Source organism: Mesocricetus auratus, unplaced genomic scaffold (genome assembly GCF_017639785.1).
Source record: "Mesocricetus auratus isolate SY011 unplaced genomic scaffold, BCM_Maur_2.0 Super-Scaffold_100003, whole genome shotgun sequence".
NCBI lineage: Eukaryota > Metazoa > Chordata > Mammalia > Rodentia > Cricetidae > Mesocricetus > Mesocricetus auratus.
Window position 1 is genome coordinate 97419282 of NW_024429188.1, and position 24009 is coordinate 97443290.

General features: G+C 46.2%; 1 non-coding gene across 1 annotated transcript; it reads left to right on the forward strand.

Annotated features, from left to right (window-relative positions):
• Nucleotides 1-13705: 13705 nt before the first annotated feature.
• Nucleotides 13706-13809, forward strand: LOC121140089. The gene has a single exon (XR_005876923.1). It is a non-coding gene; the product is annotated as a U6 spliceosomal RNA (small nuclear RNA).
• The last annotated feature ends 10200 nt before the right edge of the window (nucleotides 13810-24009 follow it).

The window sequence follows — 24009 nt, forward strand, 5'->3', positions numbered from 1 at the left end:
CTGGAAGTAACCCCCCCATGTTTCTATAAGTAACCCCAAGTTGGACTTTGGTAGTACTCCTACTTAAGTCTGTCTGGAGTGAGTAGATATGTGTGCTGTGTCGCCCCAAGAAGTTTTGTCACACAACAGGAGTGTACCAACCTACATATCTAGAAGACTCCAGTTTTATCTCCCCCCCCATCAACCCCTAAAAGTGTTATGCATAACAAGACAGTTAAGCTTCATCCTCACTTTACAGGTACACATGGGTATTCAGAAGTGAACCTGTTTCCTTGCTAACTCCCCTAGCCACTTCGTCACCATTGATTCAAGCAATATTTAGCCATATGGATTTCTGCCTCCTTTTGTATCACAGTACCCTGAAGGCTGGCGGTGTAGCGGTACACCAAGTGCTCGGCATGCCTAAGGCCCTGGGGAGACCACACTGCACTTCATGTCCTCCCATGAAGGCTAACCCCTCATAACCTTATGCGAAGTTTGTGTCACGGGATAGAAACATGAGAATATGCTGGTAGTTGTGAACCCGTCTGTTACGTACAGTTACAACTTTGGACATTTATAATCACTGGACGTATTGCTATTGTGTCTTTTGGGTTTTACAACCCCTCCTCTCCATCTGGACCTCTTTGTCAAGCATGCTCCAAATCAGTTCTGAAATGTTTAGACCTCAAAAATGGGGGGAGCAATACCTTGGTTTTAACAGGCAAAAAAAAGATCTCAGTGTAGATTGGTAAGTCCTGGGTTACACGGTCACGGTGAATTAATACGAATTAGGACCTTTGGCTAACTTGGAAGCCAAAAGCCATAGTATTTTTTTGTTTTTGTTTTCTTTTCTGAACTTCAGAGCAGTAACTGTGTGGGTTCTTACCAGCAATTCTCAGGAAGTACCTGGGACTGGCTGTCAAGGGAAATGAATACAATGAGTAGTGTTCTGTGCCCGAAGGGCATTTTTTAAGTTATGCACTGGCTTGAGATTGCCCATAATTGGCTCTGCTAGTTGACACTTAAATCAGTAGCCAGTGGAGGGGAATGAGGAACCTCTACCTCCTCCTGCCTCCATTTAAGATACCTCAACATCCTTTCACTTTTAAACACGAAGCTGCCACCTCTGTGCAACCCACTCCCCAAATCGAAGCGCCAGCAAAAAGTGACCAATTCCCGATCTACTTTCTTGGGACCCTCCAGAGCGCCCTTTGCGCTGCACAGCAGAAGAGTGATGCGAGCCGCCCATCCTTCAAAGGACAGGGCAGACACGGGAACATGACATAAACGACGCCCACTCCCCGTCTTCCAAGCCCCCAAACGGATTCGATTGTTGTTTCGTGGGGCTTTTTTTTTCCTTTTCTTCCTCCGAACCTCCGAAGTGTTCTTCCTTCCCATTGGCCGAAGCTGCCCCTTGACGCCACCCAGGCTTTGCTTGCTGATTGGTCGGCTCTGGATGTGCCCAAGCCTTTTTCCCAGGGTGTGGCGCCCCCTCCCGCCCCCAACAGGGTTCTGACCCCTGGCTCCTCCCTTCCCCCCCATACCCCCCCCCTCCGTTCCAAATGGTACCGCCCTGGCTCGGCTCCCCCACGGTCAGGCCGCTGCCCTTAGGGCCCCCGGACGGGGCGGGGCACACTGGGGACGGGCAGAAGGCGGTGGTGGCGCCTTCCTGCCCAGCCCGAAGCCACCCCCGCCACCGTACAGCAGCTCTCCTAGGTTCCACTTTCCCCTGAGCAGTTTTCGCACTGGTCTTGGTAGTCCCGTCCCGTCCGTTGCAGCCCCCAGTGGTCTTTTGGCCATCCCAAAGGGCAGCGTTCAACCCTAGCCCTCTGCGCTCCACACACGCCCATCCGCCTCCACCCTCGGGTTCTCGGTTCGCGAAAGGCTCCTTTCTCCCCGAGTCTGTACACCCTTCCCCTCCCAGTCCCTCTTTCTAGCGGACTGTCCATCCATCCCGGGACCTCCCTCCCTGTGTGTGGCCGTTCCTCCCAGCGGCCTCCACTTCGCGGCATCCCCTCCCCTTCGTGGCCAGCGTGGTGGAGCACTCCTGCCCCCCCTCTCCTCTGTACCCCCGCGCTCTCTTATGTTGTCCCTTCACGTCCCACTCTAAGTCCCTCCCACGCCACCCCCACACATACTCACACCCCTCCCTGCGAGGCGTCCCCCGGCACCCCTCCCCTAGCCCGGCTTGTCTATGCCCCTCCCACACACCCGGTCCTTTTGTCTCCTCTTTGGTCTCTTAGTCCCCCGCCCCTCCCTCCCGCCCGCCCTCGCTCCCCGCGAGCACACTCTTATCTACCCCGGTCCCAGCGCCCCGCCCCCTGGCCGCGCCCCGCCGGCCCCCTCCCTCCCGCGGCCCCATCCCCGCCCTCAGCGCTCCGCCTCCCCCCCGTTTCCCCCCTCCCCGTGCTCCCGGTGGCTCCGGCCCACCTCCCTAGTTCCCTGGTTCGCTCCTCCCGCCACAGCCACCGCAAGCCCAGACCCACCCTTCCCGGCCAGCGGCTCGCGCTCCTGCGAGCTCTCCCCACACACTCACTCCTCCCTCCGCCCTGCCTCGATACCTCGCCCAGGCCCCAAAGCCATCCGGCCCGGGGCACCATGCAAACCACCACCGGGGAAGCCTCTCTCTTTGAGGCCGGGTGCGGGCACCTCACCAGCGGACCCACAGACCAAGAGCGGGAACCCAAACTGGGCGGGCCCGGGCTGCCTCTACACAGTCCGGTCCTCGGAACCCGCCCGGGACCTGGAGCCCGTCGGAAGTGTATAGGGACCGGCTGAGCGCCGCTCCTCTGGTCTGCCCAGCGTGTCCAGGGGAGACGCTGCTACCAGAATGCCAGGGATGTCTTTACCCAGAGCCTCCTCCCCGCTTTCACCCCAAACCTCTCCCTTCAGTATACTGCTCCCACCTGAGGACTCGCTCTCAGCGGGTCGATGTTGGGACACGGTCCCCAACTCCCCCCCTCCAACATTAGGGGCCTTAGTCAGGGACAATCTTGTCCCAGTCATTGAGAGCCAGTGTTATGTCCTGACCACCCAGGGAGACAGGGGGAATTCACATCCCAGCCTAGTGCTTGAGGAAGGGGACACCTCTCTGCCCCGGTTTCTGGCCCATCAGAGACACCGTGCCGCTGCGTATCAACCATCTGCAAGTGGAGGGCATGGAACTAAACCCTTTCATCTCAGGTGAGGGATGTGTCCTAAGTAGAAAACCCAGCCACAGGCCAATAACTACTTAAAAACATGTCTGTTCCGTAATGCCCACGTTGACGGTATCTCTCGCCCAAACCTCTGCTGCCAAGACCTTATTTACTTGCCAGACTGGAAGCTCTTTGAAGGAGGTCCCTGTTCCTTACCCTAGCTCACTCAATGGATCTCTTGTGATTGGCAGATAACTGGATGTGTTTGTTAACTGCCCGCCTTTTGTGACTTAAGGTTGTACACTGGCGAGGGCCAGGACCAGATCGGAATTACTAGCTTGTGCCAGGCACAGCATGGTGCCCGAACGGTTTTTGAAAGAGCAACCAACGTTTTTGGAAACTGATGAAAGTAATTATGCAGGAGGCAAATGCCTACCTCTGGGTCCCCAGAACTGTGGGTGCACCTGAATGAAGGAGAAACTAAGGAAGCTACTTTAGCTCATCTGCAATGCAAAGCAGAGCTGGTGATGCCAGGGATAGCTCCAGTCAGCAACTGAACACAATGGGTGTTAGGGATGTCCTCTGCTGGGAGCGGGTTTTGCAAGGAGACAAAATCATCAGTTCCAAGTTTACAACCGAAACTGAAAAAAAGTAGCCAGCGTTGTCTGACTGTGAAACAAACTGTCCCATATAAGGAACAAACCTGTAGCTCTCCATCTGCTTGTCCCAAGGTCGAGTTGAACCTCAATCTGTCAGAAAAAGAAGACTGAAACAGACTGGAATCTATCAATGCTAATTGCTGGGGGAGAGGGACTTGGGGGGCAGTGAAAAGACTGCTTCCTCCCATTTATGGATATATTCACCCCGTGCTTTGCAGCTCATTTGTAACCTGGCTACTTTAGGGTTAGTAAAAGTCCCTGCCCAACTCATAACCCCACCCCCAGTTGGTCTGTGTTCTCTGTCCTTCCTCAGCCCTACACTGTCTTCGCCTAAGCCAGCCTGCTCTAAATGGACACGGTCAGTGATGCAAGCAGAAACTGAAAGAGTAACAATCAGACAGTGTCAAGAGACTCCGGCAGAGATGCCTCGGATCGCCCGGCCTCCTCCTCTGCCTTGGCACAGATGTTCTTATTGTCCAGGAAAGAAATACCAAATCCCCTCTTCAAGCTGGAGAGGGGATATTACAAGGCTATCCCCAGGGCCCAGCCCAGTTCCTCTGCCCCCTGACTATTCATCAACTTGAGGTTGTCACCATCCCCTTTCCCCATGCTAGCCAAGATTTGTCCCCCTCACCAGAGATTAAGGGACATGGGACTGGACTGGAGCTGCAGGAGATTACTGAACTGTTCTCCAGTTCTCTTTAGGGACTGTTAGCACATCAAAATACATATTTGGAAAATGTTCACAATTAACACTGGGGAAAAAAAACAGTAAACACAGTGTCACTTTGCCAGGCTCAACAGTTTTGTTTTGTTTTGTTTAAATGCTAATGGCCTCAAATGGGGAGCAGCATCCATCAGTTAAATAAACAAGCCATTAGACTGAGACTAGAAGTGTCAACACATGACTAATCTACTAATTGGGAGAAGCCATAGAGTAGTGAGGAACAAAGCATGCTGGAGGCTGTGTAGTGGACAGCTCAAGCCCTTAGCATGTGGGGTTAGAGCCAAGAAGACCTGCGTTTGAATCCTGCCCTCAAACAGTTCATAGCACTTTCTTCCATGGGTTGTTTCATTTCCCCTGAGCCTCTGTTCCCCATTCTGTAGAATGGGCATAATAATGGTACCCATATTCCAGGATTGTTAGAGGCTGAACTGAGATGACACCAGTGAAGCTGTTGATACTGGGCCTGCCATATCATCACTATTCCATGCTTTGGTGGCTGCACCTGATAACACGAGGTAACTTGCAAACAGTGAACACTTGAAAAATGAAAAAAGATTGAGTTTTTGTCTGTAGGTATGCATGTCTCTCGTCTCCAGCTCCCATACCTCACCATATAGCTGGCAAAGGCATGCTTTTGGTCAATTCTAACATGTTTGCATTGTTTGGTTGGGAGTTTGATTTTTTATTTTTTAGCTAGTATCTTGTGTAGTCAGAGTGTCCTCAAACTTGCTATATAGCTGAGGATGGCCTTGAACTCTTTACAAATTTTTTTGGGTTTTTTTGTTTTTTTTTTTCGAGACAGGGTTTCTCTGTATTGTTTTGGAGGCTGTCCTGGAACTCGCTCTGTAGACCAGGCTGGCTTCAAACTCACAGAGATCCACCTGCCTCTGCAATTCATCGGTATTTATTCCATCACACTATCACACCTCGTCGTAACTTCCTAGGAAGATCATTCCTTTAAGCCAGAATTCACCCTAGCTCTTGAGGACCCATTATCCTGTTCCAAGGTTGCTGAATTCTGGGGTCCCCTCTCTTAGCACCTGGCAAAGAAACCTGGGGTGAGCTGCCCCTCCAGATGAAGACCGTCTTAGTGGTACCCTTAGCCTCGTTCTCTAGCCAGACAGGCCCATCCTCATAGTGCTACGGACTGTTCTTGGTTACCGTTTTCTCATGGTATGTGGAGGCAGGTGGTACTGACTGTATTGACAGGAGCCAGAGTACAGGAGGAAAAGGCAGAGACAGGTGCACAAGACCTTCCAGAACATAGAGCAAAGAAGTTGCTGATGTTTGCTGTCTTAGCCCACCCATTTCTCTTTTTAAAAATACTACTTAGGAAAAAAAGACATCATCTCACTATGTATCCCTGACTGGCCTGGAACTCACTGTGCAGACCAGACTAGCCTCAAAAGACTCCTCTGCCTCCAAAGTTCTGGAATAAAAGGTGAATGGCACCAAACCTGGCCCTGCATTTGTTTACTTGGGTGCGCAGGGGCCACATGTGTTATGGAGCACCTGTGGAGAAGCCAGCTTGCAGTAGTTGGTTTTTTTCTTCCACTATGTGGGTCCTGGGGACTAAAGTCAGCTCATAGGACTTGGAAGCAAGTACTTTACCCACAGGGCTGTCTCATCAGCACCGGTTTCCTTTGAAGTCCACTGTCTTCCTACTCACCTGCCAAGAAGACCCTTCTCAGCCGCATAAAGTTGCTTTCTTAATTATCTAACCCTGCATGTTAACAGCATTGACTGTCCTGGAACTCACTCTGTAGACCACACTAGCCTCAAACTCACAGAGATTCACCTGCCTCTGCCTGCTAAGAGTTGGGATTAAATGTATGGGCCACCACCACCTGTGCATATGTAGTGGAGGTCAGAAAACAACTTGAGAGTTCTGAGGTCATCAGGTTTGGTGGCAAGCACCTTCATCCAGCGAGCCAGTGGTCCTGTGTGCTTGCATGGACATTCACTTGTTTTTTCTCTTCTTTTTCTATTCTAGGAGATTTGGGGATTCCCTCTGTGCGATTAAGAAATTAAGCTGGTTGTGACTTAACCTGCTTTCCCTTCCTGGGTCTTATAGTTGTATGCTAGCAACTACTAGTAACTATTTTTTTTTTTTTGGTTTTTCGAGACAGGGTTTCTCTGTATTGTTTTGGAGACTGTTCTGGAACTCGCTCGGTAGACCAGGCTGGCCTCGAACTCACAGAGATCCGCCTGCCTCTGCCTCCCAAGTGCTATTTTTTTTGTAAAAAAAAAAAAAAATCCTGTCTAGTGGTTCAAGCCTAGAATCCCAGCACTTGGGAGGCTAAGGGAGGAGGATCATTTTGGAACCTGCTTGGGCCAGAATGAGACCATGTCTCAAACTAACAATCACAACAGGGCTGGAGAATTGGCTCAGCATATAAGAGCACTGGCTACTCTTCCAGAGGAACCAGGTTCAATACCCATCGCCTATGAGGCATAATCACCTGTAACTCCAGTTTCAGGGGGATCTGACACCTTCACACAAACATTCGCTCAGCAGATGGCTGTGAGCCTCCATGTGGTACCTCGGGGATGAAACCCAGGTCCTCTGGAAGGGCAGCAAGTGCTCATAATCACTAAGCTATCTCTCTAGGCCCTGTTTTTGCAACAAGGTCTCAAGTCGCCCAGGATGGCCTTGAATTCAATACATAGCGGAGGAAAAGCTTGCCATTTGATCCTTCTACTTCCACCTCTCCAGTGCTGGGATTAAAGCTTGTATGCTACCATACCTGGTGAAGAGCTAGAGCCAAGAAAGAACCCAGGGCTTCCTACAGGATCGGTAAGTACTCTGTCATCTGAGTAAACACCCCGGCTTCAGATTCTTTGGTTGCTTCTTTGTGAATTCTGCCTTGAATTTAGAGTCCTGAGTAAACAGACTCTCGTTGACACCCATAGACATTCTTCTCCCCAGTTCTACAACTGGAGGACCCCCACATTGCAATGGGATTAGTTCTCACACTCCCTTCTCCTTCAGCCTCAATTACAACTAAGCCTTGAATGAGGCTCCCTCGAGGCTCCATGCTTTTGCTTTTTTTCAGATGTCTCACTCTGTAGTCCAGGTTGGTCTCAAAGTCTCTGAAATCCCCCCACCTCAGGCTTCCCAGTGATAAAACTACAGGCATGCATGCTAGAGTCCTGGCTCTTTGAATACTAAGCAAAAGACAGTGGATTCCCCAAGTTAGCTCTCCTAGGGGATTAAGGGTTTCTCTTCCTTCAACAATTCACTTGAACTTCTCCAAACCCAACTTCTGTTCCAGAGTCTCAACTGTTGGCAACTGCATTACCTATTTGGCCCACCCAAATTAGCCCCTCCACCTTGTTCTCTGCAAATCAAATTAGCTCCCTTAAAGGACCAGCTAAGCTGATTACGCTGCACAAAGCTGCCCACAGTCCACCAGGTGAGTTCATCTTTCCACTCCCTAGTAGTTCATCACGTGGTATCCTCCTTGGAGGGCCTCCTTGCCAACTACCTGGCATAATCTTTTCCCTGTTAGATACATGTAAACTTCTTGAGAACAAGAAGCATTTCAGAGGACACGTCTTTAGTCCTAGCACTTGGGAGGCAAAGGCAGGCAGATCTCTGTGAGTTCTAGGCCAGGCTGCTCTACATGTAGTGAGTTCTGAGACAGCCAGGGATGTTACACAAAGAAACCCTGTCTCAAAAAAATAAAATAAAAAAGGAAGATGAAGCCACGACTTGGTGGGAACTGGAGAGTGTTTGGGTTCACAGGACAGGATCCTAGGGGTGACATGGGATGATGGCACCAGGAACTAAGAAAAAGTTGGTCATGTGGTGCCAGGCAAGGTGGTACATGCCTTTAATCTCAGTGTTCAAGAAGCAGAGACAAGCAGATGTCTGTAAATTCAGGGTCAACCTGGTCTACGTAGCAAGTTCCAGACCCATCACCTAAAAAAAAAATCAAGGGTTATCAATGCTTACGTGCTTCAACGCTTCAGGTGCCTCACAGGTTACCTCACTTCACATTCAAGGCAAGGTTTCTGTGTTGCAGCTCTGGAGCTCCTGGAGCTTGCTCTGTAGATCAGGCTGGCCTCCAGCTCAGAGATCTGCCTGTCTCTGCCTCCTGATCACTGGGATTAAAAATGTGTGCCACCACCACCCAGCAAATAGATACTGTTATTGTGCTCTTTTTTTTTTTTTTTTGGTTTTTCAAGACAGGGTTTCTCTGTATTATTTTGGAGACTGTCCTGGCACTTTCGCTATAGACCAGGCTGGTCTCAAACTCATAGAGATCCACCTGCCTCTGCCTCCTGAGTGCTGGGATTAAAGGAGCTCGCCACCAATGCCCGGCTTATTGTGCTCATTTTACAAATGAGAAAAGGGATACAGAAAAGTGAAGGGATATACCTTGAATTGCCCAGATAAGGCAACAGAAGATCTGGGATTCAAATCCAAGTCCAATGACCTTCTCCCTATCCTGCAGCTTCCAAAGGTACCCAGATTTGAGCCTATCACCTCTGCTTCCATTCACAGCATGCAAGACAATCTTTGTGCATGCCCTTGGAAGTTCGGTATGCACATGCACTCAGTGACTTGCATGTTTGCAATGTAATTATAAAATACACTGATTTTTTTCTTTATGAAATTACTGCTAAATCAGCTCAACCTGGTGAGGAGTAGAGTGTGGCTGAGCACAGCCACATACTTCTCAAAAGGGATACAGAAAGAAGAAAGCTGGGTGGGGCAGCACACGCCTTTAATCCCAACACAAGGGAGGTAGAGGCAGGCAGATCTCTGTGAGTTCAAGGCCACCCGGGTCTACAGATTGAGTTCCAGGACAGCCAGGGCTGCTACACAGAGAAACCCTGTCTCAAAAAAACTACAGAATTTTTTTTCTCACACTCCCAACTGTAGAGCGTATTTTATAACTCTACAGTGACCTTGGAACTTGTACCCTCCTTTTCAGTCTAACTGGCTTTTTGCTGTCTGTTGTGTTCTTTGCAACTTCAATTGTCTTATCTGTGTATTTGTTTGTTTTTGTGCCAACATCTCCAAATCTCCAAGCCAGGCCCCACACACACGTGGATTCCTGATGTTCCAATACACTCCACCACCACTCTCGCTACAGAATCTCTCCAAGTCAATGTTCCAGTTTCTCCTCCTCCCAGATCCTTCCCAGGCTCTGATCACCTGTCAACTGATTTGATCTGGTCTGGTTTTGCTGTGTCCCCACCTGGTGCAAGCCCTAGTCCTTCCTGCCTCAACCGTCAGAGTGCTGATCTTACGGGTATTTCACCACTACAGGCAACTCTGATGTTTCTTTTAACCCAAATCTCCATTTTTGTCTTGGTTCTCTGCTTGCGCTGGTTCCCCCAAACCTTCTCTAGTTGCTTCTTGGAAGATGTTTTCTTGCCCACACGAGTTCCTTGAATTTGAAAGGAAAGACTTCATCAAGTCCCCTTCACTTGCCTATGATCCTCTTGCTCCCTCTAACCTCCACACATATGTGGTGGCATGAGTGCTTACACAAACAAACACAGATAAGTAAATAAGTGTGTTTAAAAAAGGTCTAGACCAAGTCAGGCAGTGATAGCGCACACCTTTAATCTTAGCACTGGGGAGGCAAAGGAAGGCGGATCTCTATGAGTTCTGGTCTACACAGCAAGTTCCAGGACAGGATCCAAAGCTACACAGAGAAACCCTGTGTTTAAAAACACCCGAGAGAGAGAGAGAGAGAGAGAGAGAGAGAGAGAGAGAGAGAGAGAGAGAGAGAGAGAGAGAGAGAGAATGAGAATACCACCTTTGAAAAAAGTGGGACATTGCAAGTGGTGGTGGTGGCCACAATGTCAGCAGTGGCAGCAGCAGTGGCACACGCCTTTAATCCCAGCACCTGATAGGCAGAGGCAGGAGGATCTTTGTGAGGAGTTCAAGACCAGCCTGGTCTACAAAAGCTACTTCCAGGACAGGCTCCAAAGCCACAGAAAAACCCTGTCTCAAAAAAAAAGAAAGAAAGGAAGGAAGATAGAAAGAAAGAAAGAAAAAAGGGACATCTATACACACTTTTGAAGGTTCAGAGACCACTGGAGAAGAAGAGACTGAAAGAATGCCAGAATAGCTGGGCAGTGGTTGCACACACCTTTAATCCTAGCACTCTGGAGGCAGAGGCAGGGGGATCTCTGAGTTATCGGGCAGCCTGGTCTACAGAGCGAGTTTTAGGACAGCCAGAGCTACACAGAGAAACCCTGTATCTAAAAACAAAACAAAGAGACAGAGAGAGAGAGCGAGAGAGAGAGCGAGAGAGAGAGAGCGAGAGAGAGAGAGCGAGAGCGAGCGAGAGAGAGAGAGAGAGAGAGAGAGAGAGAGAGAGAGAGAGAGAGAGAGAGAGAGAGAGAAGAAAACAGGAAAAGAAAAGGAAAAGAAAGATACCTTTGCTAGGAGAGGTAGTTTGTGCCTGTAATTCCAGAACACTTGCTTCAGTTTTGAGACTATCGCGGGTCTAGGCCAGCCTGGGCCATAGACTGAGCCCCCACCCTCCCCCCCAACAAAATATGGCCCTGAGTTAGAGATGGTGCCACATGTCTCTAATCCCAGGATTCAGGAAATGGAGGCAGCAAGATCAGGAGTTCAAGACCAGCCTCATCTACATAGCAAATTCCCTGCCAATTTGAAGCACGTGACCTGTTTCAAAAAACAAACAAAAGTACCATCTTTGACCATTTATTTATTTGTTTGTTTATTTATGGTTTTTCAAGACAGGGTTTCTCTGTGTAACAGCCTTAGCTATCCTGGAACTAGCTCTGTAGACAAGGCTGGCCTCAAACTCACAGAGTGCTGGAATTAAAGGCATGCACCACCATGCCCAGCCTCATCTTTGACCCTTAAAGAGGGGAAATTACTGATCAACCCATATTCTGCTCCCTATGTAACTACTCCACAGTTTCCTTTGCTCCCTACCTAACTACGTTATACACTTTCTTTTGAGTCATGATCTTATTTTATATTGGCTGAGCCAGTATTCACCATGTTGTCCAGGTTGGCCTGGAACTTGAAATACTTGAGTCTCAAACTTTTTGGGATTAAAGGTGAGTATCATCACACCAAGATCCCTGTTTCCTTCCAACCATAAATATTTATAATATGCAAGTAAGGATATGAAAACAAGACTTATTACACACCACAAATGAGGGGTCATGCTTGGGTCAGGTTCTGGAGATGGGTCTGTCTATGGACTTGAGGACTTCACTGCAGCTTAGAGGAAGGTAAAAGTTCTGTCTGTTGTTAAAGACTAGGATTAGAAGTCAGGCTGCCTGTCAAGGCCCTGGGGGCATACTATTCAAGACAGCAATCAGAGGGCTAAGGGCATGACTCAGTAGTGGAGTGCTGCCTGGCACAGATGAGACCCTGGGTTCTATCCCCAAAGTGATGAAGTGTCAGGAACCGTGTTTACTTGAATCCTTTGTTGTGTGAGGCAGTAAACAGTTCATGAAATCACCCTCAGGGGCCAACTTCCATTCTGACTCTGGCACTATTTTTCTCCTGGGCCACTAGGGAACTCATTTCCCCTCTCTGGTCCAGAGTCCTCATGTCAACAATGCCCTAAAAAAGCAGTCTTAATCTCTAGGGTCCCATAAGAAAAGAATTGGGGAAAAAGTAAACTAGCATAACTAAATGAAATACTAATTTCTTCCATTAAAAAAAGGTTCTAGAAAGGACTGAGGATTTGACTCACTTGGTAGAATGCTTGCTTCGCATGCATGAAGCCCTGAGTTCCATCCCCAGCATGGAATAATCCAGGTGTAGTAGAGCATGATTGTAATCCTGGCTTGGAGATGGAGACAAGAATTTCAGTCATCCTCTACCATGTAGTAAAATTATGGCCAACACGGGCTACATGAATTATGTGTATGTATGTGTACATATGTATGACCATCACATGCTCATTGTAGAAATTGTCAAAATACAGGGAACTATAAAAAAATCATAAAACTTGCTGGGTGGTAATGGTTAGTCCCAGCAGAAGCAGGCAGATCTCTGTGAGTTCAAGGCCAGCCTGGTCTACAGAGCCAGTTCCAGGACAGGCTCCAAAGCTACACAGAGAAACCCTGTCTTGAAAAAACAAAAAAAAATCATAAAACTCATATCTAATCCTACCAACATAAAGCTTACTACTGTTAACATTTTGGTATTTTATTTTAAATTTAGCATTTATTGACTACATACAAAATTACTGATAGCATGTTAAGGATAGCACATTGCTTTGAACATTTTTTATTTTAAGCATTTTATTACATTGATTTGGTGTGTGAAAGCATATGTGTATGCAGGCATACATGTTACTCTGTGTGTGCGTGTGCATGTACATGTGCATGTGTGTGCGTGTGCATGTACGTGTGCATGTGTGGATATTGATTGAAGTCAGGTCAACGGCCTTTGTGACAAGTGACTATTCACTGAACCATCTTGACAGTTCTTATTATTTTTAAATTTTATTTACTTATTTTATGTACATTGGTGTCTTGCCTACATGTGTGTCTATGTGAGGGTGTTGGAGCCCCTGCATCTGGATCTTCAGACAGTTGTGAGCTGCCATATGGGTGCTGAGACTAGAACTCAGGTCTTCTGGACGAGCAGCCAGTGCTCTTTTTTTAATATTTTTTAAGGATTTATTTATTTATTATGTATATAGTGTTCTGCCTGCACGTTTGCCTGCAGGCCAGAAGAGGACACCAGATCTCACTACAGATAGTTGTGAGCCACCATGTGGTTGCTGGGAATTGAACTCAGGACCCCTGGAAGAGCAGCCAGTGCTCTTAACCTCTGAACCATCTCTCTAGCCCAAAGTAGAATTTATTTTTCTTTTCTTTTTTTTTTCTTGGTTTTTCAAGATAGGGTTTCTCTGTGTAACAGCTCTAGCTGTCCTGGAACTTGCTCTGTAAACCAAGCTGGCTTTGAACTCACAGAGATTCACTGGCCTCTACCTCCCGAGTGCTTCAACTAAACGTGTGTGTCACCACTGCCAGGCTACTGTGACATTCTTTCAGTCCCTTCTTCTGCAGTGGTCACTGAGCCTAATTGATTAATTTAAATGAACTCAGTTGGGATAGGAGGGTAAATTTAAATAATTTTTTAGATTTATTTTTATGTTTTATGTGCATGGGCTTGGGAGGCAGAGGCAGAAGGATAGCCATGAGCTTGAAGCCAGTCTGAGAAAAAAAGTAGCATATTTCTTTTGGCAGCACATATCCTAAAACTGACATGATACAGAAAGTATTAGCACAGTTCCTATGAAAGGACATCACAAAAATCCATGAAACATTCCATATATGTATATATTTAAAGAAGTCTGTCTACATTAAAATAACTCTTTTTTGTTATTTTTATTTATTTTATTTGCTTTTATAAGACAAGGTGTAACAGCTCTTGCTGTCCTAGAATTTTCTTTGTAGACAGGCTGTCCTTGAACTCACAGAGATCTGCTTGTCTCTGTCTCCAAAGTGCTGGGATTAAAGGCTTGTGACACCACATACCCAGTTAGGAACTCCTTTTTAGATTTATTTTATTTTATTTCAGGTGTGTGGTTGTTTTGCCTCTATATATGTCTATGCACCAGGTGTGTGCCTGGCACCCATGGAGGCCAGAAGAAGGTATCAGATTTCAAGGAACTGAAGTTACAGACAGATGTTAGCTGTCCTATGGGTGCTGGAAATTGAACCCAGATCCCCTGGAGCTGTAGTTAAAGGCAGTTGTTAGCTGCTCTCAACTACTGAGGCATCTCTCCAGCCTGAGATCTCTCTCTCTCTCTCTCTCTCTCTCTCTCTCTCTCTCTCCCTCTCTCTCTCTCCTTCTTTTCCTTTCCCTCTCTTCCCTTTCCCCACTCCCTTCCCTTCCCCCCAAAATAAAACTTCCCACTTCAAAGAAAACAACAAAGTTGTTCTTTGACCTCTACACACATATACTCTAGTGCACACAAACACACACACACACAATCACATGATAACAACAAAATTGAAAAATGAAACAAAATAAATGGATAATAAATTAGAAAAACATTCAACATGACTACAGAAATCTATAAAAAATATAGAACTAGCCAGGCAGCGTTGGTGGCACACGCCTTTAATCCCAGCACTCGGGAGGCAGAGGCAGGCGGATCTCTGTGAGTTTAAGGCCACCAAGGCTACAGAGCAAGTTCCAAGGCAGCTTCCAAAACAATACAGAGAAACTGTCTTGAAAAACCAAAAAAAACACTTTTAAAAAATTTATTATAATTGACATGTGAAGCAACCTTGTTTTTAATTTAAATTTAAAAATAAAAAATATCTTAAAAATTATTATAAATGACCAGTTAGTGTCCTTTGACTGGTTTTCTATGAGGTGCTCATCTTTTCCTTGTGAACTTGTAAGGCTTTCTATTTTTTAAAGTAAGATATTCCGGGCTGCAGAGATGACTCAAAGGTTAGGAGCTCTTACTACTCTTCTAAGGGAACCTGAGTTCAGTTCATAGCAGGTGTCTTATGACTGCATGTGACTCCAGCACTAAGATATCAGATACCCTCCTTTTGGCTACTGTGGGAACACACAAACATACACAAATCATTTTTTAAGAAAAGACGTTTTAGAGCAAGAAAGACGTTCAGTGATTAATAGTACATACAATCCTTGAAGAGGTCCTGAGTCTGGCTCCCACCACCCACATCAGGTGACTGATAACCATCCACCTGTATGAACTCCAGCTCCAGGCAGGCTGATGACTCTGACCTTCACAGACGCTCACATACCCACACGTGCATCATACACATAATTTAAAAATTAAAAAGGTTTTTATGGCCGGGCAGTGGTCGTGCATGCCTTTAATCCCAGCACTCGTGAGGCAGAGTCAGGTGAATCTCTGTGAGTTCAAGACCAACCTGGTCTACTAGAGATTGTTCCAGAACAGCCTCCAAACAGAGAAACCCTGTCTCGGGGAAAAAAAAGTTTTATGTTTTTACATAGTCAAATCTGTTTCCTCCTTCCCTGTTCCTTCATTTTCCTTTATGCCTAAAACAACTTTCCCTACTTCCAAGATCAGATGAGAAGCATATTCAACTATTTTCTTCTAGATTGTTTATGGCCTTATTTGAGCCTCCTGATTGTTTATGGCCTTATTTGGGCCTCCTGCCTTTTCTTTGGTTTTGTTGAGATAGGGTTTCTCTGTGTAGCTTTGGCTGTCCTAGAACTCAATCTGTAGACCAGACTGACCTTCAACTCAGAGATCTGCCTAATGAGGGCATTCTTGATCAATTTAGGACATAGTAGACAACAACAAGCCTTAGCTTTTATTTGAGACAGGATCTCAAGTAGTTCAAAAGGGATTTGACTTCACCAGGCAGATAAGGATGACCTTGAACATCTGATCTTCCTGTCTCCACCTCCTAAGTGCTGGGATTGCAGGCATGGCCCACCATATCTGGTTTATGGGCTGTTAGGGATCAAATTTAAGACTTGGTGATGATAAGCAAACACTCTTCAGACTGAGTTACATCTCCAGCCCAAGAATGGCCTTTATAGTCAAAGGAGGCTGGAACCAACCAAGTCTCAGCTTCAGCCTTTACTTACTATCTGTGTGGTCAAAGGCATCTTCAACTTTGTCTATAAAATGGAGATCCCAGGGCCTGTGAGATGGTTCTGAAGGTAAAGGTACTTGCCATCAAGCCTGATCTGAGTTCCATTCTGGGAACCCATGTGGTAGGATAAAACTGAGTCCTAAGAGTTGTCCTTTGATCTCCCCATGTATGCTGTGGTACACCCCATAAATAAATAATAAATCCATAAATAAATAAATGTAATTTTAAAGGGGAGATAGGAGTTGAGTATAGTCGTACACACCTGTAATCCCAACACTGGGGATGTAGAGGCAAGAGGATCAGTTTTTCTTCTTTTTTTGTTTTATTTATTTTTATATTTATTTATTTGTTTTTCTAGACAAGGTTTCTATGTGTAAACAATCCTAACCATCCTGGAACTTACTCTGTAGACCAGGCTGTCCTTAAACTCAGAAATTTACCTGCCTTTGCCCTACCAGTACTACAATTAAAGATAGGCACCATCACCACCCATCGTAGATCCATTTTTCAAGACATTCTCAGCTACATAATGTTTTTGGAGCAGTCTGGGCTATATATGACACCCTATCTCAAACTCACCCCCCCCCCAAATAAGATACTAATAGTTTCTAATCTATGGCATTGTTTTAATAACTAAATAAAATTTGTAACACAGTACAACAGTGTAGATTTTGTTTGTTTATTTGGGATTTTTGTTTGGTTGGGTTTTGTTTTGTTTCGTTTCTTAAGTCAGGGTTTCTCTGTGTAACAGCCCTAACTGTCCTGGAACTAGTGCTGTAGACCAGGCTGGCTTCAAACTCACAGAGATTCACTGGCCTCTGATTCCCAAGTGCTGGAATTAAAGGCATTTGTAACCACTATCTGGATAGCTTTTTTTAAGGCAAAGTCTTAAAAGGCAACTGTCCCTGGCATGGTGGCACACACCTTTAATCTCAGCACTTGAGAGGCAGGCAGATCTCTGTGAGTTTGAGTTCCAGGCTGGCCTGTATAGTGAGTTCCAGGCTAATCAGGGCTACATATTGAAACTTTGTCTCAAAAATGAAGGAGGAGGAGGAGGAGGAGGAAGAGGAGGAGGAGGAGGAGGAGAAGGAGAAGAAGAAGAAGAAGAAGAAGAAGAAGAAGAAGAAGAAGAAGAAGAAGAAGAAGAAGAAGAAGAAGAAGAAGAAGAAGAGGAAGAAGAGGAAGAAGAGGAAGAAGAGGAAGAAGAAGAAGAAGAAGAAGAAGAAGAAGAAGAAGAAGAAGAAGAAGAAGAAGAAGAAGAAGAAGAAGAAGAAGAAGAAGAAGAAGAAGAAGAAGAAGAAGAAGAAGCAGCAGCCGTTTGGAGATGGCAAGCCTTTAATTCCAAGTGTACAGAATGGTTTTTGTTTGTTTGTTTCTTTGTTTGTTTGGTTAGTCAGTTTGTTTTTGAGACAGGGTCTCATGTAACTTAGACTAGTCTGAAACTTGCTTTGTAGATGAAAACAACCTTGAACTTCTGATTTTCCTGCCTCCAATTCTTGCTGGGGTTAGAGGTGTGTGCCAACATGCCCAGTTTTCTCTGGCGATGGTACTAGAATACAGGACTTCTTTCATATTAAGGAAGTACTCTACTGAGCTATTTCTCGGCCCTGATTCTTGACAGTTCTAGTCACAATGAGATCCCGGATTGTTTTCAGCCAAATCTTTGTATACTTTCATTACGATTAGATGCTGTAGCTAGCAAATGAGAGCATGACTGAGTAGCTCAGTGGTAGAGCACATGATTAGTATGTGCTCAGCCTTAGGCTCAATCCCTGGAAGGAATCTCTAACTGGTTATCATTATGCCATGTTATGATTTTCTTTGGTGATGACATGAGGTGCTAACTTGATTTCCTCAAATATTCATGTATCTCAAAACCATTGATTAAATAATACATTCTTCTCCACTGATTTGAAATGGGTGAAATTTCCCTTTAAAATTACCTCTTGCTCCCAGAATTGTCCCTTTGACCCTGTTCCTCCTAGAACTCCAGTGGGTTGTTCTTCTTTTCTCGTGTACTGGAGCCTAGACCTGCCTGCTCCAGACCAAAGCTTCTGGCTAAGAACTAGTTATGGTATCCTTCATCCTGAAAGAGATTGGCTGGAGGGCTGCCACTGGTGAACAAGCCTGCTGAGCTTCATGCCCCCCAATGTAAACTACCTACTTGATGATTCTTTTCCCAGATGGGAGAAACTCAAAGACATAACCTTGAAGAGTTTGCCTAAATGAGAAAGAAATGACGTAAGGAAAGCTCTTGCTCTCGCTAGCACCTTATATTTCTTACACTCATTTCAGCTGGTATACAGTGTCCTTCCTCCTGACCTGGCCCCCTAAGGCCTGACAGTGGCTATAGTGCTTACTTACCAGCTGGCTTACTATTTTGATGACAGAAAAACCGACTTTCAAGCTGGACCTGGTGGCATACAGTTGCCTCTCTAGTATTCTGAAGACAGAGGCAGGAGGATCTTAAGTTCTAGGCCAGCTTGGAGTAAGTAGCAAGAAGGTGACCATGCCCTCACATACACACCAAAAACTCAGTTTATAGGCTGGAGATGTAGTCAGCTGGTAGAGTACTTGCCTAGCATGCATGAAGCCATGGGGCCCATCTCTGGCATCATATAAAAGTAGGCATGGTAGTACGTACCTGTACTCCTAGAACTGGGAAGGGAGGGAGAGGCCAGAGGACCAGAACTTCAGTGATATCTGTGATTACATCTAGTGAGTTCTGGTCAATGTGAGATTCATGAGCTCCATCTGAAAAACAGACATGTGAGTGTTGCCCCAGCATCGGAGGCACTAAGTCTGCCTTGCAGAGGAGGAGCATAAGTAGCCTCCAAGGACTTCTTAAGGAAGCTTCCATTTGAGCACGGCTTCAGAAGGCAGATTAGAGCCTGGGACCAGGAAATGTCATGAACTGAAAGAGGGGATGGTCCTCTGAAGCCAAAGTTATATTGGTGTACACATGGTACAAAAAGATCTGAGTATGTCTTAGCTTTCATTAAGCGAAAGGACAATGTTCAGCAGCACATGTACCAAAACTGAAACGTGGAGATTAATTAGCATGACCCTAGTGCAAGAATGACCAGCAAATTTGTGAGGCATTTGGTATTTTTATTACTTTGTATGCTAGGTTAAAAATTAACTTTTCAAAGTGTAAGGACAGACATCTGTGGAAATGCCTAAGTAAAAGTAGAGATTCCGATCAATTTCTTGGAAAATAATTGGATGTGAACATGGATGGGAAACAGGTGGCTCTGCAATTGTCTTTGGCAAGAACCTCTGTCATTAAGGGCATTGCTGAGGTGGTCATGGGTAAAGAACAAAGGAAATGGTAGACCTGGGGAGTTTTGAAAAAGCTACAAGAATCTACACAATGAGCAACAATGTGATCACTAAGATAATGTTTACAAATATCAAGGAAGTTACTATTGCAATTTTAGGTTAAAAAGCAAGCTATAAAATTATGTATTAAGTTTAATCACAAATTATCTGAGGAAAATATGCATTTAAAAATTGACTGGAGGTCAGGGATGTAGCTCAGTTGGTAAACTATTTGTCCAGCATGCATAAAGCCCTGGGTTCAGTTTCCAGCACTAATTTTTTTTTAGAAAAAGAGCAATAATGCACAGCCATAATTCTCATAGTGAGAAAGTAAAGGCAGGGGGGTCAGAAGTTAAAAGTCATCCTTGCCTAAACAGGAAGTTCCAGACCACACTGTCTTATATGAGACTCTACCTCCCCCACCACTCTAAAAAGGAAAAAGACTAGAAGTAGCACTAGGGAGGCTAGCTCAAGAGGATGGAGAGTGTGGGGGTAGCCTGGGCTACATAGTAAGACTCAGAAAATAAAATGCAGCAAAACAAAAACTGAAGAAAATGCATTATAATGTTGATAGCAGTTGATTGTCTTTGACTAGTGGCTATGTAATAACCTATCCACAAAAAAAGTAAGAGAACTAGCCAGGTGGTGGTGGTGAACACCTTTAATCCCAGCACTTGGGAGGCAGAAGCAGGTGGATCTCTGTGAGTTTGAGGCCAGCATGGTCTTCAAAGAGAGTTCCAGGACAGTCTCCAAAACAATACAGAGAAACTCTGTCTTGAAAAACCAAAAAAAAAAAAAAAAAGTAAGAGAATTAGGTTCTGTGTTTGACTTTTTTTGGCATAAATTCTCAACACATCTGTGCATAATAACCCTATATGTGTCATTATTATTCCTACTTTGGGAGGGGATTGAAACATGTTTTCTCTGTGTTGCTTTGAAGTCTGTCCTGGAACTTTCTCTGTAGACCAGGCTGGCCTCGAATTCACAGAGATACACTAGCTTTTGCCTCCAAAGTGCTGGGATTAAAGGTGTGTGCCGCCACAACCCAACTATTATTCCTACTTTACAAATGAGAAAACTGAGGCTCCCTAACTAAAATCCACACAGCTACCTAGGTGTGATGGCTCACACCTCTACTTTCAACATTTGGAAGGCTGAAGCAAGGGTATAGCCATGAATTCAAGACCAATCTAGACTGTACAGTGAGTTCCAGGTCAGCATGGGCTAAAGTAAGACCTCATCTAAAAAATATAAACACATATACAAAAATCTCTATAATTCACAAATGGCAAAAATAAAATTGACTATATTTTGGCTGAGACTATAGTCTAGTTGGTAGAGCGTTTGCCTAGTTTGCACAAAGCTCTTCATAACATAAGACAGGTAGAACATTGCATGCCTGTAATTCCAGCCCTTGGGAGGATCAAGAATTCAAGGTAATTCTCAGCTACATATGGAGTTTAAGGCCATCCTGGAGTACACAGTGATTCTCTGTCTCAACAGGAACAATGAACAAATGGAAGCATTCTTTCCTACTCTATAGAACTTGTAATCACTTCCTTTAAAATATTATTTTTGAGATAGGGTCTCAGTGTATAGTCCTTCTGGCCTATAACTTGCTATGTAGACCAGGCTGACCTTGATCACAGAGATCTTCCTGCCTCTGCCTCTTGAGATTTTAAGGCTTATGTCTTTCTTTTCTTCCCCACGCCTCTGTTTTTTTGGGGGGGTGGATTCCAAGACAGGATTTCTCTGTGTAACAGCCCTGGCTGTCCTGGAACTTGCTCTATAGATCAGGATGGCCTCGAACTCAGAGTTCCTCTTGCATCTGCTCCCCTCCCGACAAGTGCTGGGATTAAAGGCATGCTCCACCACTGCCAGCCTCAGTGTCTTTCTTATGGAGCAGAAGTTCCTGGTGGGAAAGGATTCTCTGCCTAGTCCTGAGTACAAACAGATGCACAATGATGAACAGATGTTTAAAGAATAAAAAAACAAGGCAATTGAGTAATGACCCCAAAATGTTTGATTTGGTGAGGGGATCGCCCTTCCACTAGAATGTGGGAAAGGATGCCATTAGGTCTGCAGCCTATTTTGGAATTTGATCCCATTGCCCTGAGAAATCCAGCCAGCCACTTCTCAAAATGACATCTCTAGCCTTGAGGATGGCATTTTATAAGTCAAGACCTAAAGTCGCTAGCTGTCATGACCTCCCTTGCAGTGAAATATGACCTTGTTTGTAAGACCCCCAACTTCTAGTGCAGTTGGAGGTTGCCCAGAAGAAAGGCTATAAGGTTAGAGAAATACTGGGTTCTTGGAGACAAATAGAGAGTAGGACATATTTTTGCAAACAAAGCAAGATATCAGATAACGTAACTCATATGATTAAGATGTCAAGAAGAGAGAAGTAGGATATCTAAGGAATACCTAACCTGCTCATCCGGACCCAGAGTCTGAATTTAGAGACCCTGTCTAGTTGTTCAATCCCAGCAAGGAATGTTAAGGCCATGTGTGTGATAAGAAAGGAGGGCAATGCCAGGGCAGAGACTTGAGTGCCTTTGGGCCACTGAGTGGGTGGTCACCTCCTATCCTTGTGGGGCAGGGGGACTGGGGACAGACAGGATATTGACTTCATTTCCTCCTGGCCCGCACTTCCTCAATGGAAAAAGCACGCTGAGCAACATTTTCATTGAATTGGTAGTACTTTGGAAAATTATAGCCAATTCCCAGTAATCAGCACCAACGAGGGGCCAGCAGTAGGGTCTGCAATTAGATAAAGAAAAATAGCAATGTTTACAGTTCAATTTGTTTTAAAATGACAGATTTCCCTTTATAATTGTGAACCAATGAAGGTTCGTTGGTCTTTGCTCCAGCCCTTCTGCTCAGAGCAATTCCTCCACCTGGCCCGACATCCTCTGCTTTCCAGAACTCTTCTTAAGCCCAAACGCCTTGCTCAAATGCTACCTCCTTCTAAAAACCTTCCCGTTCTTCTGTTTCTTCTCCATTCTCCGTATTCTCTCTGGTATTCGGTATAACCCCTCTTCCAGTCAGCTTTTCCTGACTGTCTGTGACCTGTCTCTTTTCACAATAAAAGCTTCCAGAAGGCAGGCTGCATTGTTTTGTCCATTTCAGCAAGTCGTTGCACTTTAGCGCTCTGCCTGGCACAATTAGGCTCCTACCCAAACCTTAGCTTGTTGTCGCTCAGCAAGCCCTGGGTCTCTGGTCCCAGTGGACTTGAAGGGTACTCTAAGGTCAGGGGGATTCCAGATTCCAAGGGCCCGGAGGACAACCCCCCACCCCCACCCCCCCACCCCCGCTCCGTGCGCGGATAACAGAATTGCCCGTATTTTGCGAGCTAAAAAGGAGTGATATTTACCGGGCCGATTACAGCCCATTTTGTTGTTCTGGAAGTGGGAAGTGTCAAACCTAGCCCAGTAGACAGTGTGATCTGGAAGAAGACCTTCTTAGGTGGGCGATCAGACCCTGCAGTCCCCATTTGGTCACAGGCCTCCCTAAGTGTGAGACCAGAGAGTTGACGCGAGGAGGGCAAGGAAAGAGGTAGAAGGCCCGCGGCATGGAAACCTCCTTTCTGCTGTTACTCCTTTCACCTCTGGTCCATGTCGGCCTCCCTCTGGGCTCTTGGGCTCTTTGTTGGTCTGTCTGTTTGCTTTCCTTCCCTCCTCCTCCTCCTCCTCCTCCTCCTCCTCCTCCTCCTCCTCCTCCTCCTCCTCCTCCTCCTCCTCCTCCCTCCCTCCCTCCCTCCCTCTCTCTCTCCCTCTCTCTCTCTCTCTCTCTCTCTCTCTCTCTCTCTCTCTCTCTCTCTCTCTCTCTCTCTCTCTCTCTCTCTCTCTCTCTCTGTTCACGTGACCGCCTGCTCTCAACGGCTCCGATCACCTCTTCCTGAGGCTGCACCTTTCGTCTGGTAACAGGAGATACCCGGTGTCCGAGGCAGGATGGGTTTCCTTCCTCCGCTTCTTTCTTCCGTGCGTTCTCCTGGTAGCTGCTTGATCTCCGGCCCTCCACCTCTTCAGCTTCTCCCAGCCCCCATAGTCCTCTCGTGCTCTCCTTTTCCCTCCGCTGCGGGCCCTCCCTTGGCAGCCCACCCACTTTGGGGAGAGGACTTCTGATAAGGGGACAGATAAAAGGGCCTACACCGACTCCGGAGCACCCCTTTACAGCAACCCACCACGTGGCCCTTCCTCCTCACAACGGGCACCCTTCTCGTTCTCCTCCCCAGCCAGAGGACAGGAATTAAGTCCCTCTTGGCAACCTTTCTGGCCCGGTTCGCGCCAATTGCTTTGCTTTGGGTACTGAGCCTCTGGGTGCTTCGAATACCAAAGAATGTATAGGGCAGTGGTCCGGGAGATGCCCGCGAGTGCAGAAGCAGCAGCTGGCTTGGTTCCTCAGGATGGAAAACACCCAGCTTAAGGGAGGAGGAGACTCGGGCTCCAGTTTCAGAAAACTCCCAGTCCTGGGTGGGGAGGCTTTGGGAGGGGTGTGTGACAATATCTTCAGCCTCAGGAACCCTGAGTCTGCTGGGAGATACTCTCCACTTTGCAGTCCTAACCGAATAAGGATGAATTCTAAAGTGAGATGGTTGAATAGC